The following is a 15,560-nucleotide window of genomic DNA, read 5'->3' as shown; positions in this document are numbered from 1 at the left end:
GGGGAAGAGGCAGACACCACGGCTCATGTGCGACTCAGCAGAAACTGTGGTGCATCTCAAAGCTCACTGGCGTTTAATCGGAGGGGGATAATTCACACTGACACCTCCTTTGTTTCAGGTAGAGAAGAGCTGCATAGACACAGCGCTCAGTGTTTGCTCACATGCACATCCGCACACGTACAAACTTACAGAGAATGAACACAAGAAAGGAATTTTAGTGCATATTCATAGAATAATCATTCAAGTTGTCTGGATGAATTATTGAGCAATGGGAGACCAGGACACGCTATGCTGGAATGGAGGGGATGTTTGTGCCGCTTGAACTCAAGTCAGACACAACAGCGTTCTTTAAACAAGCTGATCCTAATGAAGTAGGATAACAACACAGAAAATCAACACGGTGAACATAACAAATCTGCTGAGTAATAAAGTCAAGTCAAGTTAAAACACCTAAGAAAAGATATACAAGAACTCTAGGACCACACAGCCTTACAGCTGCTTTAAACTGACCAAATTCTGTGGTTTAACAAATAGTATTATTCACTCACTATTGTCAGTTACCAAGGTTTTATTGGCTCACTGTAAGGACCTTGACAGTTAATGTCTAATGAAGAAAAAGTGGGACAACATCCAACCACAGTTTGGTTGACTGTCTAATGCAGTGTTTTTCAACCTTACGGTCACAACCGTGGTTGCCTGGAATTCAAATTTGCATCAGGATTCATCAGGATTGCCTGATGAAAATATTTTTTCATTATTTTTTTTAAATCACCACACACTGTCTTAAACAACTGCATTTTTTCACGTCCATGAACATAAATCGAGTGCGAATAAAATGCAGCTTTTTGAAATGTCTGAGCTGGCACTTCGTGATTGACTGCTGCAATCACGTGACTGCACAAGTGACTGTTACTAAAATGTCTCTGGGGTCGCCAAAAATTTCTGATGTCAAAATGGAGGCCAGAAGCCAAAAAAGGTTGGGAGCCACTGGTCTAAGGTTTTGTGCACAATTTCCTTTCACCCCTTGTGGTTTGTCAGCAAATACAGCCTAGTAGTAAAAAGATAAAAATAAAGCCCTGATTCTCAGCTCAACACATAAAAATAAAGCCCTGATTCTCAGCTCCTCAACATGAATATAAGGGAACTGTTACATAGTCTTTTCTTTGCCTATACAGCGACAGCATCCCCTGATAAACAATGCCTTCACTTTCAGAAATGTATTACACTACTGATTATGGTTTCCCATTTTAAACAGGCTGATGTTTGAACAGCCCTGATACGGCTGATGGGATAAAGAGCAGGTAGAGCTCGGTGTTTGTGTTGGTGTGCGTGTGTTTGCCTGCATGCGGGGATGAATATCATTATGCCCTGGCCCAGTGCACACACAATCAAAATGACACATGGAATGTCATTTTGCACATATCACTTAATTCGTTTTAAGACTTACACCTCCTCCTCCTCCACCTGCATTAGCAGACGGTGGATAATTTGAATAAAAATCCATTTATTTCCTTAAGAATCATTTAAGGACTTCTAAGGTCTAGCAGCAGGGACTTGAAAGAGTATTAGGATTTTTTTAGCCCAAAGTAATTCTATAGTCTCAGAAAGAGCTTTTCGATTTGAGCTTCATTACGATGCACTGTAAACATAAATCTAAGCTCCTGTCAGCTAAAGTCCCTTCATAAAGATATTTTTCTGCATAATTTTTTTTTTCATATTGAGCATACTAGCAATCAGCACAGAAGTGAGGTGTCCTACAGCTGCAGCATTGAAACCTAAATTAGCCTAGACCACATCAAAAGATGTCGTCTCTATTCCAGGCCGGGGCAGGAAAATTACAGCCTTTCTCCCTCTACTCTAGCATTAAACCTCAATTAGTGTGCAACTACTCCAATGATGTCATCACCAAGGGACCCAAGAGCTATGGAAGAAAAGGTGTGCCTTGCTTTAGAGCAACAGAAACTGAAAATTGAGATGCCTTGAAAACTTGAGGGTCCTTACTCTGCTTAAAAAAAGTGTGGGTACCTCCAAGTAGAGAAGAGGAAGTGTTCTTTTGATAAAGACAGAAAAAAGTTTTAGAGGAACTGGTTTAGCAGGAATTTTAATCCTGACTTGTAACTGGACTTTTCCTTGGAGAACAGAGGTCAATGAGGTGGTACAAGAAAAACTCTGCTTTGACCTACAGTGACCTGGAAGGACAAGAGAGAAGAGAGAGGAGGAGAAAAGGGCTGACTGGGACTGCAAACCACTGATATTAAAGATTCAACTCCAACACAAATATGCTGAATTACCAGTAAAATGGACACTCGTAGGCACCACCAACTAAAGCTCTACCTAGTCTGTGTTTAAATTATGCATCACAGCACCTAACAATGTTTTAGAGTAATCTGCCCGAGCCTTCACGTCCCTCTGGTTGTTCTTTCACCTTAGGAGACAAACTAGTCACATATTTTAAAAATAGAAGTCTGGTTTTACAAAGTCATGTAAAAAATGTTCACATGGTTTTTCCACAGGTGCAGGAAAAAGGGGGATGGGGCTGCCAGTTCTTTTTAAGTGGATCAAATTTTTTTTTTTTAAGGCTGAGCTCCATCAAAAACTTTGTGGCGGTGGAGGTTGTGAGAGGAGTGGTTGAGATCAAAAGGCTGCAAGTTCCTGGCAAGCAGACCCAATCAGCCGAGAGGGCCAAAAAGAGGAGGAGAGACAAGCGCTTCCCTTTTAAATTGATCCCACTGAGACCCTCAAGGTTCCCCTTGCAGGACTTACAGAACAGCGATAAAAATCTGGCCCCGTGGATCTGACGAGTGTTAGGGTGGGGAGACCATGGAAAAGAAAGGCAGTTTTTTTGTAGGGGGAGACAAACAGAACAGAGCGATACCGTGAGGGGAAAGGAGCCAGTTGGGGAGAGACCAGGGTGAAAGAAAGGGTGGGCTTGTTCTTCACGGGTGCATCAGGCCATCTCTGTGAGCCAGCAATGGACCACAGCTGGGACGAGCGGTGCCATCAAACCTGAGCTATACGTCTGATGAGGTGCTTAACCGATCGGCCACGGGTGTATCTTTATTCTGTCCTGGTTCTGGCAGATGAAACACTGGATCATTTCATGCTGGCCTGAGATTAGACTTTGGACATGACTGGCGTCTTTATCCACAGCATGTTAAGCCCTCAAAGGAAGGAGTGCTATCAGTGAAACCCAGAGACCACAGAGCATGCCAGAAACACAGCGAACCTAAAGCACTGCCAGAAGGAACACGCACAAAAAAAATCCACTAGGGTTCTATGTGAAACTAAAAGAAGCAGAAATATTATCAATCAGAACACTGACTTTATTTTTATCTTCTCTGTGTAGTTTCCCCTTTTATGATGCAGGTATTGTGCAATGTCTGCCTTTATATCTGTAAAATATGCATTGGTAAAGTCCAATGAAGCTGCAACTAAATATAGTGTTATTACACTGACATATGAAATATCAACATTTGCATCTATTGTGATGTAATGTAAGAAAACTTCCACCCAATTTCTCTGTGAAGTATTGTTTCATTATTATTTATATGAAGGCGTGGTGAGCAGTTTTTATAGGAAAACCTCAAATATGTTATCGGGAGATGAAAGAGAATCAGAAAGGTTGAACTTTCTAGCCAAAGACACTAGTAACGTAGGAATTGGTTGTTTCACCATTAATGTGTTTCTTTGCTTCTTTCCTTCAGCTGACAAAAATGCAGAATTTGGCAAGACAAAAGTCCTGACTCCGCAAAGTCACATTTTTTTTAATGGTCAGTATTAAAAGTATTAATATTATCTACAAATACTAGCCCCAGATAAAACTTACATACTTAATGGCCCGTGACTTTGAAAATATTTAATTTAATATAAAATAAAACTATATTAAAGCTACATAAGGTGTATGGACTGAGGAGAAGCCATTTTATGTTACTTTGCCTATTAGGTCTGTCCTTCTACACAAGGCCCTTTCAAATGACCTGGCATTACATGCAGTATTAAAGATGTTCTACTGGTAATACTACCAAGGGGCTACAATAAACCAATTTAGCTCCTGGGGATCGTGCTGTGGACACAAATACCTAAAAGACTCAAAAAAGCAGATCTCTTTTAATGTCAGTAAAACCAGCCCAGGGACTGACACGTCTCCTTATCCCTGCAAACCACTGCACACAGGCCTTTTCCTCCTTTAATCCCAAATACCCTGAAATCGCATAAGTATTCAACATCAATATTTTGACATTTCATTCAGCTGAGTCTCCAGATGAGGCCATTTCTACAATTAAATGAATGAAACTTGGCAGGAGAGGGAAACTCAAAGTTACATGACTGCGGCTTTGGTTGGCAATGGTAACCTTTTTCGAAGGGACTTGGTGTGGCAAATTGATTGCATGGAGGGCAAAGTCATTATAAATTCAAATTTTCAGAAGGCGCATACAAAAAAGGGACATGTGAGAGGGATTAGATAGCCACTGGAAGAAGAAAAAAAGACTAGAGAAAATGAATCAATCAATCAGGGTATAAGAAGCTGACGAGAACAACTCACAGAGGCCCTTCCTCCCTTCCCTTTCAGTTCTGCCTATAAGCTCACCTTTTCAATGAACTGTCTGTGACCTAAAAAAGAAAAGAGAAAAAGTTAAGATTGGAAAGTGACTGAAGTTATTTAAAAATAACAGAAAAGCAAAGAAATTGTTAAAGACAAAAAGGTTATTATAAATCACTATCCATTTCTTTGTATCAAGAATCTACACATACTAACTCTACTGTATTTGGCAGGTAAATTTCAGATGCTAAATTTCACCAATCTGAGCGATCTTTTGCAGTTTTGTTAATACAACCTGCACTGGATGCTGCTTGGACTTTTTACATTGTTATTACAGTAACAGAATAGCACATTTAATCGATATACTAAAGCAGCAATCATTACTACACATCTCAAGCCAATCAACTTATAAAGTGTTCTAATAGCATATGGGAAAGAAGCACTTTGTGCTAATCTGTCTTTTCTGTGGAGCCCACTGACAGCCCCATTCATGTCGACATCTCTTTAACATGAGGTTAGTGGGTGTTTGGCCTCCCCTCCGGTCATTTGTGAGCTGCACAGCCTGGAAATGATTAGGCCTGGGAGGGCAATTAGCCTGAGCATCGCTGGGCTAAATATAGTCCAGCCTGGCCCAGCTCCGGTCTTGGGTCATTTCCACACCACTGCCTCTACACAGGCATACAAGCCCAGTCTGGATACCGTTTGTTTGATGACTGATGTAAAGGCATCGCTGACTCAGATGAGATAGCATAACTCAACTGTCAATCAGGTGTCTCACGAGGGAAGGAAGTGTGTGGGAAGAAAATTTAAGGGGACGGTGTTTGACAGGGAAGCACATGTTAACCTCAATAACCAGGAAAGATGAGTAGGCGAAGCATGTTTCTCAAGCCGAATGAGTCATTTTTATTTATTTCCCGACACTTTAAATGTGTCAAAACACTGTGCCTTTCTGTTTCGCACTCAAACACCGAGCTTCATTTCAAAGTTATTTAACCTGACAAAAACGGCTTGAAATAAAACATGGTTGGGAAAACATGCTTTCCCACAGCCTCGCACAGAGTAAACAAAATAAAAAGAAAAATGCTTTCCCACCGCACAGCTGCCTGGCCCTCCAGTCTGAATATCTCTCACCCCTTGAAAGAAAAAAAGAGATTTTATCCTTAAAAACAGAAGGTTCACCCACTCGTTCACCTGGGACGGCTTTTGGACGGCAGAGGCGAGGCAGAAGGTTATGGGAGCCTGGGAATGTTTAACATCAAGAAGGCAATCAGAACATGGTCAGGGCTCTGGGAATTGGAAAGGAAACATGGAGAATAACCCCTTCCTGCCTGACAGGAAATAGAGGAGGAAGTGATTTGGGTTACGGGGTGAATTTAACTGTAAACTGACAAATGTGTAGTTGTAACTATTAGAACTGATCAAATTTAGACAGTTCACTTTTTTTAATTTTGGTCATTTTACCCTTTGTAACTAAAATCTTTAATATCCCTGAACCTGATCAGTGTTCAGAGAGGTATATTATTTGTATTAAAAACAAATCAAAAAAATATAAGTTTGCTAGTAGCATAATAACAAACTAGAGCTGTTCTTTTAGTGAAGTTGTATACAGTATTATATATATTCCTTTTGTATTAACTCTTTTGGGACAAGAGGTAAAACATTTGATTGTTGGAAATATATTGGCAGCTTTTAGTGAATTTTATATAGCATGTAGAGATATACTCTTTTGGATAAATGGACAATATTAATACTGCCTATGTTATAAAAAATATAGAGACCAGGAATACCTCAGAAAAATATGGTCTGTGCAAACTCAACATAAAGACGACAACACCACCTGAAAATGCAGAAGAACGCCAATAGAACTAACTTTTGGACATAGATCAAATTCTTTGAGTCCACCACAGGTGATCTTATGTCCTTCATATCTTAAAACTGTAGACACACTCCTAGATATTCTTGGACCTTATAGCAGCAGGGTTACATCGGAAAAATACATCCATCATGACATGTAGTGACGATAAAAGTATGGACATGCTCAGTGGTCTGTTTATAAACTGTTTGCTAATCTATCATATGCCAACAGAGGATACAGCCAGGTTGTCACTGTTGAATGATCAAAGTGTGTCCTTGGAGTGACATTATTTATTGAAATCATCAAGCAAATGCATTATGAACAGTGCACGTGAAGAAATAGCTGGGCTTCAACTTAGGGTTACACTCTTGCTAGCTCATTTTTTAAAATGAGAATATGATTCTGACACATAACAGGCATAATAAGGGGGAAATGGTCTGATTGCCTAAATTTGCCCGATGCATGAAAGGGAGGGAATCTTTTCATAGCCCATGTGGATGTATAGACAATTTAGAGTCTTTCTCTGTGCCAAGATTCTGATCTTAATTACTTAGTTAATTAGCTGTGATTCAAAGGGAGAAGCCTTGCCCTATGTAAAGTTCCTTGGCATTGCTAAGGGGGTCTACTCAGAAGCTCTTACATCCTCACTCTATTTTTAAAGCACCAATCCTGACGCTGATTTACAGGACTGCCTTTGCTAGGTGAGCTTTTTTTTTCTCAAATGTCAGCAAACCCCATAGAGCTCCAGCTCTTCAATTCTACCGCCTGAGGAAAGCAGATCAGCTCAGACCTTTTTTTAAATTTTTTTTATCTGCACCTCCCCCGTCCATCGTAGTCTTATAACAAACAGACGCATTCCGCTGATTTATGGTTATTGTTTTTCAATGAAAGAGGAACAGCCGGTGCAACATCCTGCATGCTCCTTTCACTATGTGATAAATATGACTCGCTCGCTTCTGGTACCTTAACCTGGTAAATCAATGGAGCATTTAGCTAATCACAGAAAGGAAGTACAAAGAAGTGGGAATTAACAGGATTGTCATACGCTGTATGTGCCGAACAAACTCAATGGACTCACACTGATGATTTTGATCAGCTCGCTGTACTCAGCGTCACATTAGTCTCAAAGGTAGTTCACTTAATGAAGCATTTACCCGCAGTGATCACACACAGCTACAAAGCCTGTTTGGGCAATAGGTGTTTTGTCATGTGAGTGAGCTGGGAGAGCAGCCGGCTGACAGAAAGAAATGAAAGGTAAGGTCCAGCTCAAACAGCTGCTGAACATTACTGAGGCAGGAAATACGCATCATTTGGTACTGACAGGTACATGCTGAACCACTGCTATCTCTCCTCTTAAACCAACCAAATAATGGATTACAGCAGTTTAGAGTTAACCTCTGCCCTCTCAAGTGTCTATGCCAAGTCTCAGACTTTATATAGTTCAAGTCTATTTTCAAGAGCAAAAGATTAAGTAATACTGATGTGTAAGAGTAAGAATATACATTTCTAAAAAAAAAAAAAAATTCAAAGAAGAGAATAAGTAAAGACAAGCAGAGACATGAACACATTCACTTTGTGTTTCGTTGAGGAAATAAAAAAAGAAGTAAACAGCACAGCACAATACAAATCTCCTATTAAATCCACCTCAAACACGTGAGGTGCTTTTTCTGGTTTTGTAAACCAGTAATTTAGAACTCTCTTGTGAGCTGCTGAAGGCTTAACGTGTCCAACTGGATCAAGATTGTAGCTGCATACTTGCCTTAATACTCTGCCATGTCACGTTCTTTTGTGAAAATGGCAATATACACAGACAGAATGCAGAAATACAAGATTAAAGCTAAAAAGTAAATCTTTGTCAATGACCAATATTAAAATTTTGCAGGACAATGTGGAGTATATTTTTAATTCCAAGTGATTAAAGTATATCAGGTTATGCATAATACACAGTTGTGTGCTAAGAAGACAAGAAGTATGGCTTTGGTTGTTTTTTTTTTAATCAACGTTAATTAGGCGAGTAATGATAAACTCACAATACAAATCACTATGAAAAAAAGAAAAGCTCCAAACAAATTATGGCAAAATATGGTGATCATTTATTTGTACACTCTGATACCTACACTCTGATTGAACACTTGAATGACACACAAGTCACATAGTGACCTGACATCTTTAATTAATACCAGCTCACTCACAAGCATACTTCCCCCTAATGTACTGGGAGGTGTAGTCTTAGTGACATTTTAAAATAATGCCGGCAACTTCTTACGAAGTATTGCAACTCTTTTTTAACAAGAAAAATTGATGCAAATCATCATGCATTTGAATCAAAGTTTTATCGATTCATGAAGCATCTTTACATCCCTATTGTTTATAAATGAACTACACAAGACAACAGGAGTAACTCTGGATAATAGAGACTCACATGGAGACAATTGGCAAGTGTCCTGTCTCCTTTGTCCACAAACTAACCAAGTTTGGCCTTAGGCTATGGGCCACTTGTGGTCTGGATGTTCCTAGACATTTTCCGTCTGTCGTAAGTGTGTCTATTCTGCACAATCTTTTGCTGGAGTTAATTTCCGTAAATGGTGCCAAACTGTTTTTCCAAGAGTGTTGAAAAAGAAGGAAATTCTAAAACTGAACTTGTCAATCTAAAAAAGTGGGATTCGGTGAAATCCAGTTAACTCTATTTCCTTTGGTTTCTATAACATACAAATACAATATTTATTTTAAATAACTAATTGCGGTCATAGTTAAATTGGGAAATGCATGGCAAAAATATTATAGTGAACCAGTGAAAGATTGACAAAAAGACCAGCGCACTGTAATCACAAGGTCCTCACTAACCCAACCACACACCTAGTTTTAAAAACCACAAATTCCAATAGATACACAATTTGCATGTTCATCATTTGGGTCAGTGACAGTCTTAGGAATTTTATTGTAACTAAGGACTATTTGTGCCTTAATTTCAATTTAGGAAGACTAGCCTTACCTGTGCAGTTACTTTAGTATGATTGTCAGCATACTATACAACAAACAGACTTTAAATAAAAAAGCAGCTCTAGTCTTCAAGGCTGCGGCTGCTGTACATCTTGACATAATTTGAAAACAGTCTGAACAAAAATACAGGTACACACTTACACTCCCTTTACTCGTGCTCATAAATTAAACCTACGGTAAAGGAGCCCACAGCTCCCTGGTAGAGTTAGTGGTTTTACTCAGGATGCATTAATCAAGCAATAAAGTCTAGCCAGTGAGTGAATTTTCTGCAACGTTATTCATTGGCTAAACCATTGAGATGCCATCCAATCCCATGACAAGTACTTTAGGAAGGATGGTGAGGCCCTCACACTGCTGCCTGCATCACTCACTTTTATGTGAGTAGGGCAGAGCAGGGTTTTAACAAGACATTTTACTCGTCAAGCGAATCGACATTACATAACCATAAAACAATGTGGTTCACAAATCATCAGCTGACTTGTGACACGAGAATGGGTGGGGCTTAGCTCCCAACCCAGCAGCTAAGAGTCTTCTTCTAGAAGAAACCTGCTTGTGCTGCAGTCACATGAAAGCAGCCCTTAAAGCTTGGAGGTTACTTCACCACACGTGAAATTGAAAATACTGCTAATCCTTCTGCCTGGTACTCATTTGCCTGCATCATTTTCCAGAGAGTCATAGCCATGGCTGGAACAGCTCCACTGACCAGGGGCGTCTGTGGTTGAACTGCACTCGTCCGCAGGTCTAGAAAAGCAGTCACGAAGGCAGACTCCGCTATGCCTGACATGGAGCACCCTCACAGAGGGAATGACTGAGTAATGGCAGGGTAACTCGATCCAGGGCTGGGAGCAACCCTGATGCCTAAATCATAGCTGTGGGATGGTGAGAGGGAGACATTCAAATGTGTTTGGAGGAAAGACAGGCACACAGATGAGGGGTTGAAGAAACAGTGGGTGGGACAAGCAGGAAAATTAACAGCAGATGGGGGGGGGGGGGGGGGGGGGGGGGGAGGTGAGACAGTATATTCGAGAAACTGCCAAATGACAGAGGATGAAAGTGAATGCCTCTCAATCACCTTTGATACACGTGCCACACCCACTGCTTTGGTAGGAGGGGCTACAGAAAGGCGTCAAAGAGTGATTTTATGTCCAAACATGTCTGAGTTGTTTTGGAAGCCATTAAAAAATTTGTCTGGAAGGCATGTGTAAATGTACCCGCTTGGACCTGTGATTGCTGAACTGGAAATAAACAAACAAAATATTATTTGAATGACCGATAAATTATATAAATGACATAGATCTTAAATTTAAAACATCATATAAATCATCATTCGTTCTTCCTCTTTTTGTCATGTCCTCCTTCCCTTACCACTAATCTTTTATCCTCAACTCCAGATTGTGTTCTTACCATTGCTAACAACTAAACAATAGCTGTGTTACAGAACTGGAGATGCGAAACAGGTCACCCATCGACTGTGTTTCTCTTAACAACATAACAAGAGCAAACACCCTTATGTGGAAATGTGACTCAGGGAAACTTGGTGGGTTTGTTATGGGAAGTGAGTCTCTCCTGGGGTGTGTCACCACTAGGCCAAGTCACCAAGACGTTCTAGAATGTAGATGATTTTGATTTGGGTGTTATGATGCTTTAATTGGTTAGGCTGCAGGTCTCACCACTTGCAGCTTAATGTGTGTGTTGTATTTGCAGTATCATTATAGGAATGTAATTAGATGAATCAGAGATCAATATGGGAATTATTTCTACAATTTAAAAACTGGATGTAGTGGGAAAATGATGATAATGGCATAAATAGATATCATGATTATTTAGCATTTGCATTTTCATTTGTGACAAACAGATATATATATACAGATATATAGATATATATATCTGTATATATATATATATATATATATATATAGATATATATATATATATATATATATACATATTTATATATATAAAATGATACACAGTACTAGGACGACCCAATTTACAGTTACTGCTAAAAGCAAATGGTAAAAGTACATGACTTTAATAAAATAAAAAAAAGAAGCAATGAGCGGCAGACCTAAACCGCAGGACACCTATTTTTAATTCCAGAACTCAACTTCTTTTTTTATATATATATTTAGGAGTTATTTGTGGAGATGAAGTGATGTTTTACCAGAAAGCCCTACTCGACACTTTCCATTTCCTATAAACTGTCCACTGGAGAGTAAAGTTTTATTTGTAGTTGGGGTTTAACTCACAAAAGGTACGGCAAGTAAGTTCAAGTTCTATTCTTAAACACACAAAATCTGACCTCAACTGAACTTCTTCTTTAAGTTACCAAGATTTCCTTCAAATTAGTCATTAGATGCATGATAGAAGCCATATAGAAGTAATCTAGTGAGTGAAACAGCAGATACCACAAGTACCAGCCAATAACATTTGACCACACAGGTCTAAAGCTGCGGTATGTGCTCATCCGCTTTTTGATGTTACCACATAAAGACAACATTTTGCATCAAAAATGAAATGGTTTGCTAGAAGTGGAACATATCCAGGAACAATGCTAATGGTCAAAGGAGCAGCCTAATATAATAATATGCTTTTGCTGCCTGCAAACCCTGTAAAAGTCAGTCATTAGGCTTCACATGTAATTTTCATTAACTTTTCTTGGAAACAACAGTCTAGCAAAACCCACAATTTAGCAGAGGAGAAATACTGGCCAGACTATTACTGAACCACATCCTCCTTTTTCCATCCACAATATGGTCACCATTTATTATTCAGACTGGAGATGCACTTTCCTTGTTCTTCAAACCTCTACTCCTAACATATTTCGATAGCACTTAAAAGGGGTTGATGTATATCAGCAGCTTAGAGTTCAGGTTCAAATAAAGAAAAAAAAAATCTTTAAAATGCAAAACCCTCCATCAATTAGGAAATGTGTTGATTTAGCCTAATTGATGCTTTCAACTACATCTTCCCAAAGTGGACACGGTCTTAAATGCAGCACTAAATTAGCCAGTGGGTCCACATTCTAGCAGATTTAATTTCGTACCATCTTATAGTACATTACACCCAGAAAAATAGAAGGGCCATTAGAACAATGTTAGACCAAGCCTTAAAGCAAGAATAAAGTGGGAAAAACAGCAGCATCCCATCCTACATGGTTCTTATGGAAAGACTGGCTAAGTGAGTTACTGTGTTATCACAGTGATGCTTATCAACAAGATTCCTAGACACTGCTTGCCATTTAGTTGAAGTGACATCGGTACTTAAAAAGGTCTGACAATGAGTGGCGTCTGGGTCTTGGGACTATGTGTGTTTTGGTAACATGAGCTTAGTTATGATTGAGCGGAAATGTTAGACAAGCATCTAAGTTTCCCCTGCCTGCTTCCACCCTCCACATCTCGCCACATGCGAAACCACAGTGGAACTGCAGCAGCCAGAGTAAACGCTGCACTCGTTCACATGGCATGTGTTTACACTGGATGCCAGAGTGACGCGCCAGCCCCTTACTCATTTTCTGTTGATAAACGATAAAGCACAGTGCAATTATTCTTTCATAATCACGGTAAGCTGTGAACCTTTATGTGTGCAATGTTTCCCACACTGAGCAGTGGGATGAGGAAGGCCTACATGGTCAAAATAGTGTATGCTGTTTTAAAGTATGCATGCGTCTCTGTGTGTTTGATGTGTGTGTGTTCCTCTTTTTGACTCATCTACAGGGCAAGGAGGCGTTCTGACTTGGCAAAAAATTTCATCAAACTGTGTAGGCCTAACACTTTCAAAGGTTAGTGCTCTAAAAGGAACAACATGAGCTGATGTGAAGGCAGGTGGTTGAATATTAATTCAAATAATACAATAATTATAAAGTATAAAGAAATGTACTTCTTTACAAAAAAAAAATTTGAATAAAAGCATTTAATAGTTGTCTTTGTTTTTTCTTTCCTTTCAAAAGACATTTTGAGGTATAACATGCAAGAGGGATATTTAAAGCGTGGAACGCCAGAGGCACTTTCATCAAAAACTATTAGGAATGGCAATTGAGAACCTGAATCATCAAGGATTAGAATCCCACGGGCTGGTTCCAAATTACCCACGAGAAAAAGTATGATTTAAAGTTCTATTATTTCCTATTAAGTTTCATCAAGATATCATTGAAATGGCATAGGTTACCTATATATATGTACGTGTTTGTGTGTATATATATATATATATATATATATATATATATATATATATATATATTATATTTCTTATAAAATACTTTCTAATTTAATCCATGAAGATCAATGTATCTTTGCAAAATCATGTAACATTGGAAATGCTGAAACTAAACTTTCAAGTTGGCGCTTTCAATATATTGCACACTAAAATTTTGCCCAATGGCTAATATTTGGTATTCACATCATTTAAAAGTCTAAATATCTAAAAAGACATTTACCTATTCTATGAGCCATCACTTCAGAATCCACATTATATAACAGATGTATATATTTTTAATATGATTAATCTCAAAATAATTGTGGATTAATAGAGATTACTCAAACTTTTGTATATATTGCTGTAATAAAAAAAACAGTAAACTGTAAATGAACCAAATAATAGAAAAATTAAACTGGGATAGGTTGAAAAACAAAATATTTTTTAAAAGAGAGGTAGAGGTATTAGTAAAGAACTAAGGCTGTGACTTGTTTATAAGAGACCTGACTGAGAGGGTGGGGACCAAGAAAGTTTTGACTTGAGAAACAACACAAAGCTGAACTGAAGTTTTCATATGAGCAACGTAATACACACTCGTACCCCATCATATGAGCAGATGAGGCAATAGACAACACCTGCATAGTTAAACCAAGATGCATATTTATGCCAAGGAGACCACTTGATAGAGGGGAGCTACAGATGTTTACCAACATTTGCTGCAAAGTGCCCTGAGGAAGAGGAGGCTGGGTTAAAAATGAATTAACTTTACTATTATTGTTGTTTTTTTTTTTAGTTTTGTAATTCTGTACTTGGTATTACTCGAGAAAAAAACTCAGGAAATTAATAATCAGAACTTCCTGAATAAAGAGAGAAAGTGAGAGAGGGTGAGTATGAGAGAGAATTAGAGAGAGAGAGAGAGTATCCAACCAGCTTTCAGATCCATCTACACAGGTGCACAACCAACATATCCTCCACCCATTGAGTTCAGTGTAAGGATACACAACTCTCAGATCCTCTTTATGTATGTACACTCACACTACGGGGAACCCTTCAGTAATGACGTATGAGTATTATGCATAGCTGCAGGGTTAGCCACAGGCCTGCTATGCAAGATACACAGACTGAATGACAACTCATTCGCGTTTGTGCATTCGCCGAGTGTTGCATTTACTACCCTAACCCAGTGTGTGTGTTTTTCACTGACACTGTTGGTCACACTGTAAACACAGTTTAAAGTACGGGCTCCTTCCTGCAGCGAGAGGATTCTAACCGTCACAACAGTGCAAACAAGTCCTGTTTGGGCGCCGTTTTTTCTACTTATATTCGGTGGCATGAATGCAAGAGTTGGATTAACTGTAAACATGTCTCACCTGGGTCCACAGTTAAATGACGGGAGTGCCTTCACTCTACAGAAAGGCTAATTTCCTGCAAAAATCTTGCAAAACCGTCGATCCCCATTACTGTTTTCTCTTCAGCCATTTTGAGTCAAACCGTCAAGTTGGTGTAGCGGGGTTGCTTCGATATGAGCGTTTTATGAATTATGATTGGATTTATTAACACGTGCGAACTTAATGTATTTAGCAAATATTTCGCACTTACAGAAACTAATCCCATCAAATATAATTTATAAAACCACGGCATTAATATATGTATGCGCACTCACAGTTCATGTAGACCCCTCTTGTTTGGCAAAAATGGTGTAGTCCACTGCATTCCTAACAGCTCTTCAGCCAATAGGAAGAGTGGCTTTGAACAACCTGTGGCCGCGCTCAAAACACAGCTGAGAGCAGAGAGAAACGCTACCACACTTCACTCCGAGGTTACACAAAGACATTGTAGCTATGTCACAATTTCAAAATAACGCAAACTGAATAGCTGCAGTAATGCATAAATGCCGTTTGATGTACACTTAAGCTTGAAGTGCTGGCAGTGTTTAAATACTGTATATGCGGCTTATGATGTATTTCTAGA

The 15,560-nt window shown here is 39.0% G+C and overlaps 1 protein-coding gene across 25 annotated transcripts in view; it reads right to left on the bottom strand.

Moving 5' to 3' along the window:
• Window positions 1–15,324, bottom strand: part of znf438 (zinc finger protein 438) — a 55,047-nt gene extending 39,723 nt beyond the window's left edge. For 20 of the 25 annotated variants that reach the window (XR_003049330.1, XR_003049333.1, XR_003049324.1 and 17 more), the window contains exons 1-2: window positions 14,960–15,134; window positions 4,589–4,611 (exon numbers count right to left, since the gene is read on the bottom strand). The gene's annotated coding sequence lies outside the window, so the exon portion shown is untranslated. Of the gene's footprint in view, window positions 1–4,543; window positions 4,612–14,959; window positions 15,137–15,252 lie in introns of those variants that run through there. The other 5 variants (XR_003049334.1, XR_003049336.1, XR_003049335.1 and 2 more) reach the window with 5 other exon arrangements.
• Window positions 15,325–15,560: the final 236 nt, after the last annotated feature.

This window comes from Cynoglossus semilaevis, chromosome 3 (genome assembly GCF_000523025.1).
Source record: "Cynoglossus semilaevis isolate Cse_v1.0 chromosome 3, Cse_v1.0, whole genome shotgun sequence".
Classification (NCBI taxonomy): domain Eukaryota; kingdom Metazoa; phylum Chordata; class Actinopteri; order Pleuronectiformes; family Cynoglossidae; genus Cynoglossus; species Cynoglossus semilaevis.
This window is presented reverse-complemented; position numbering and strand designations above follow the sequence as displayed.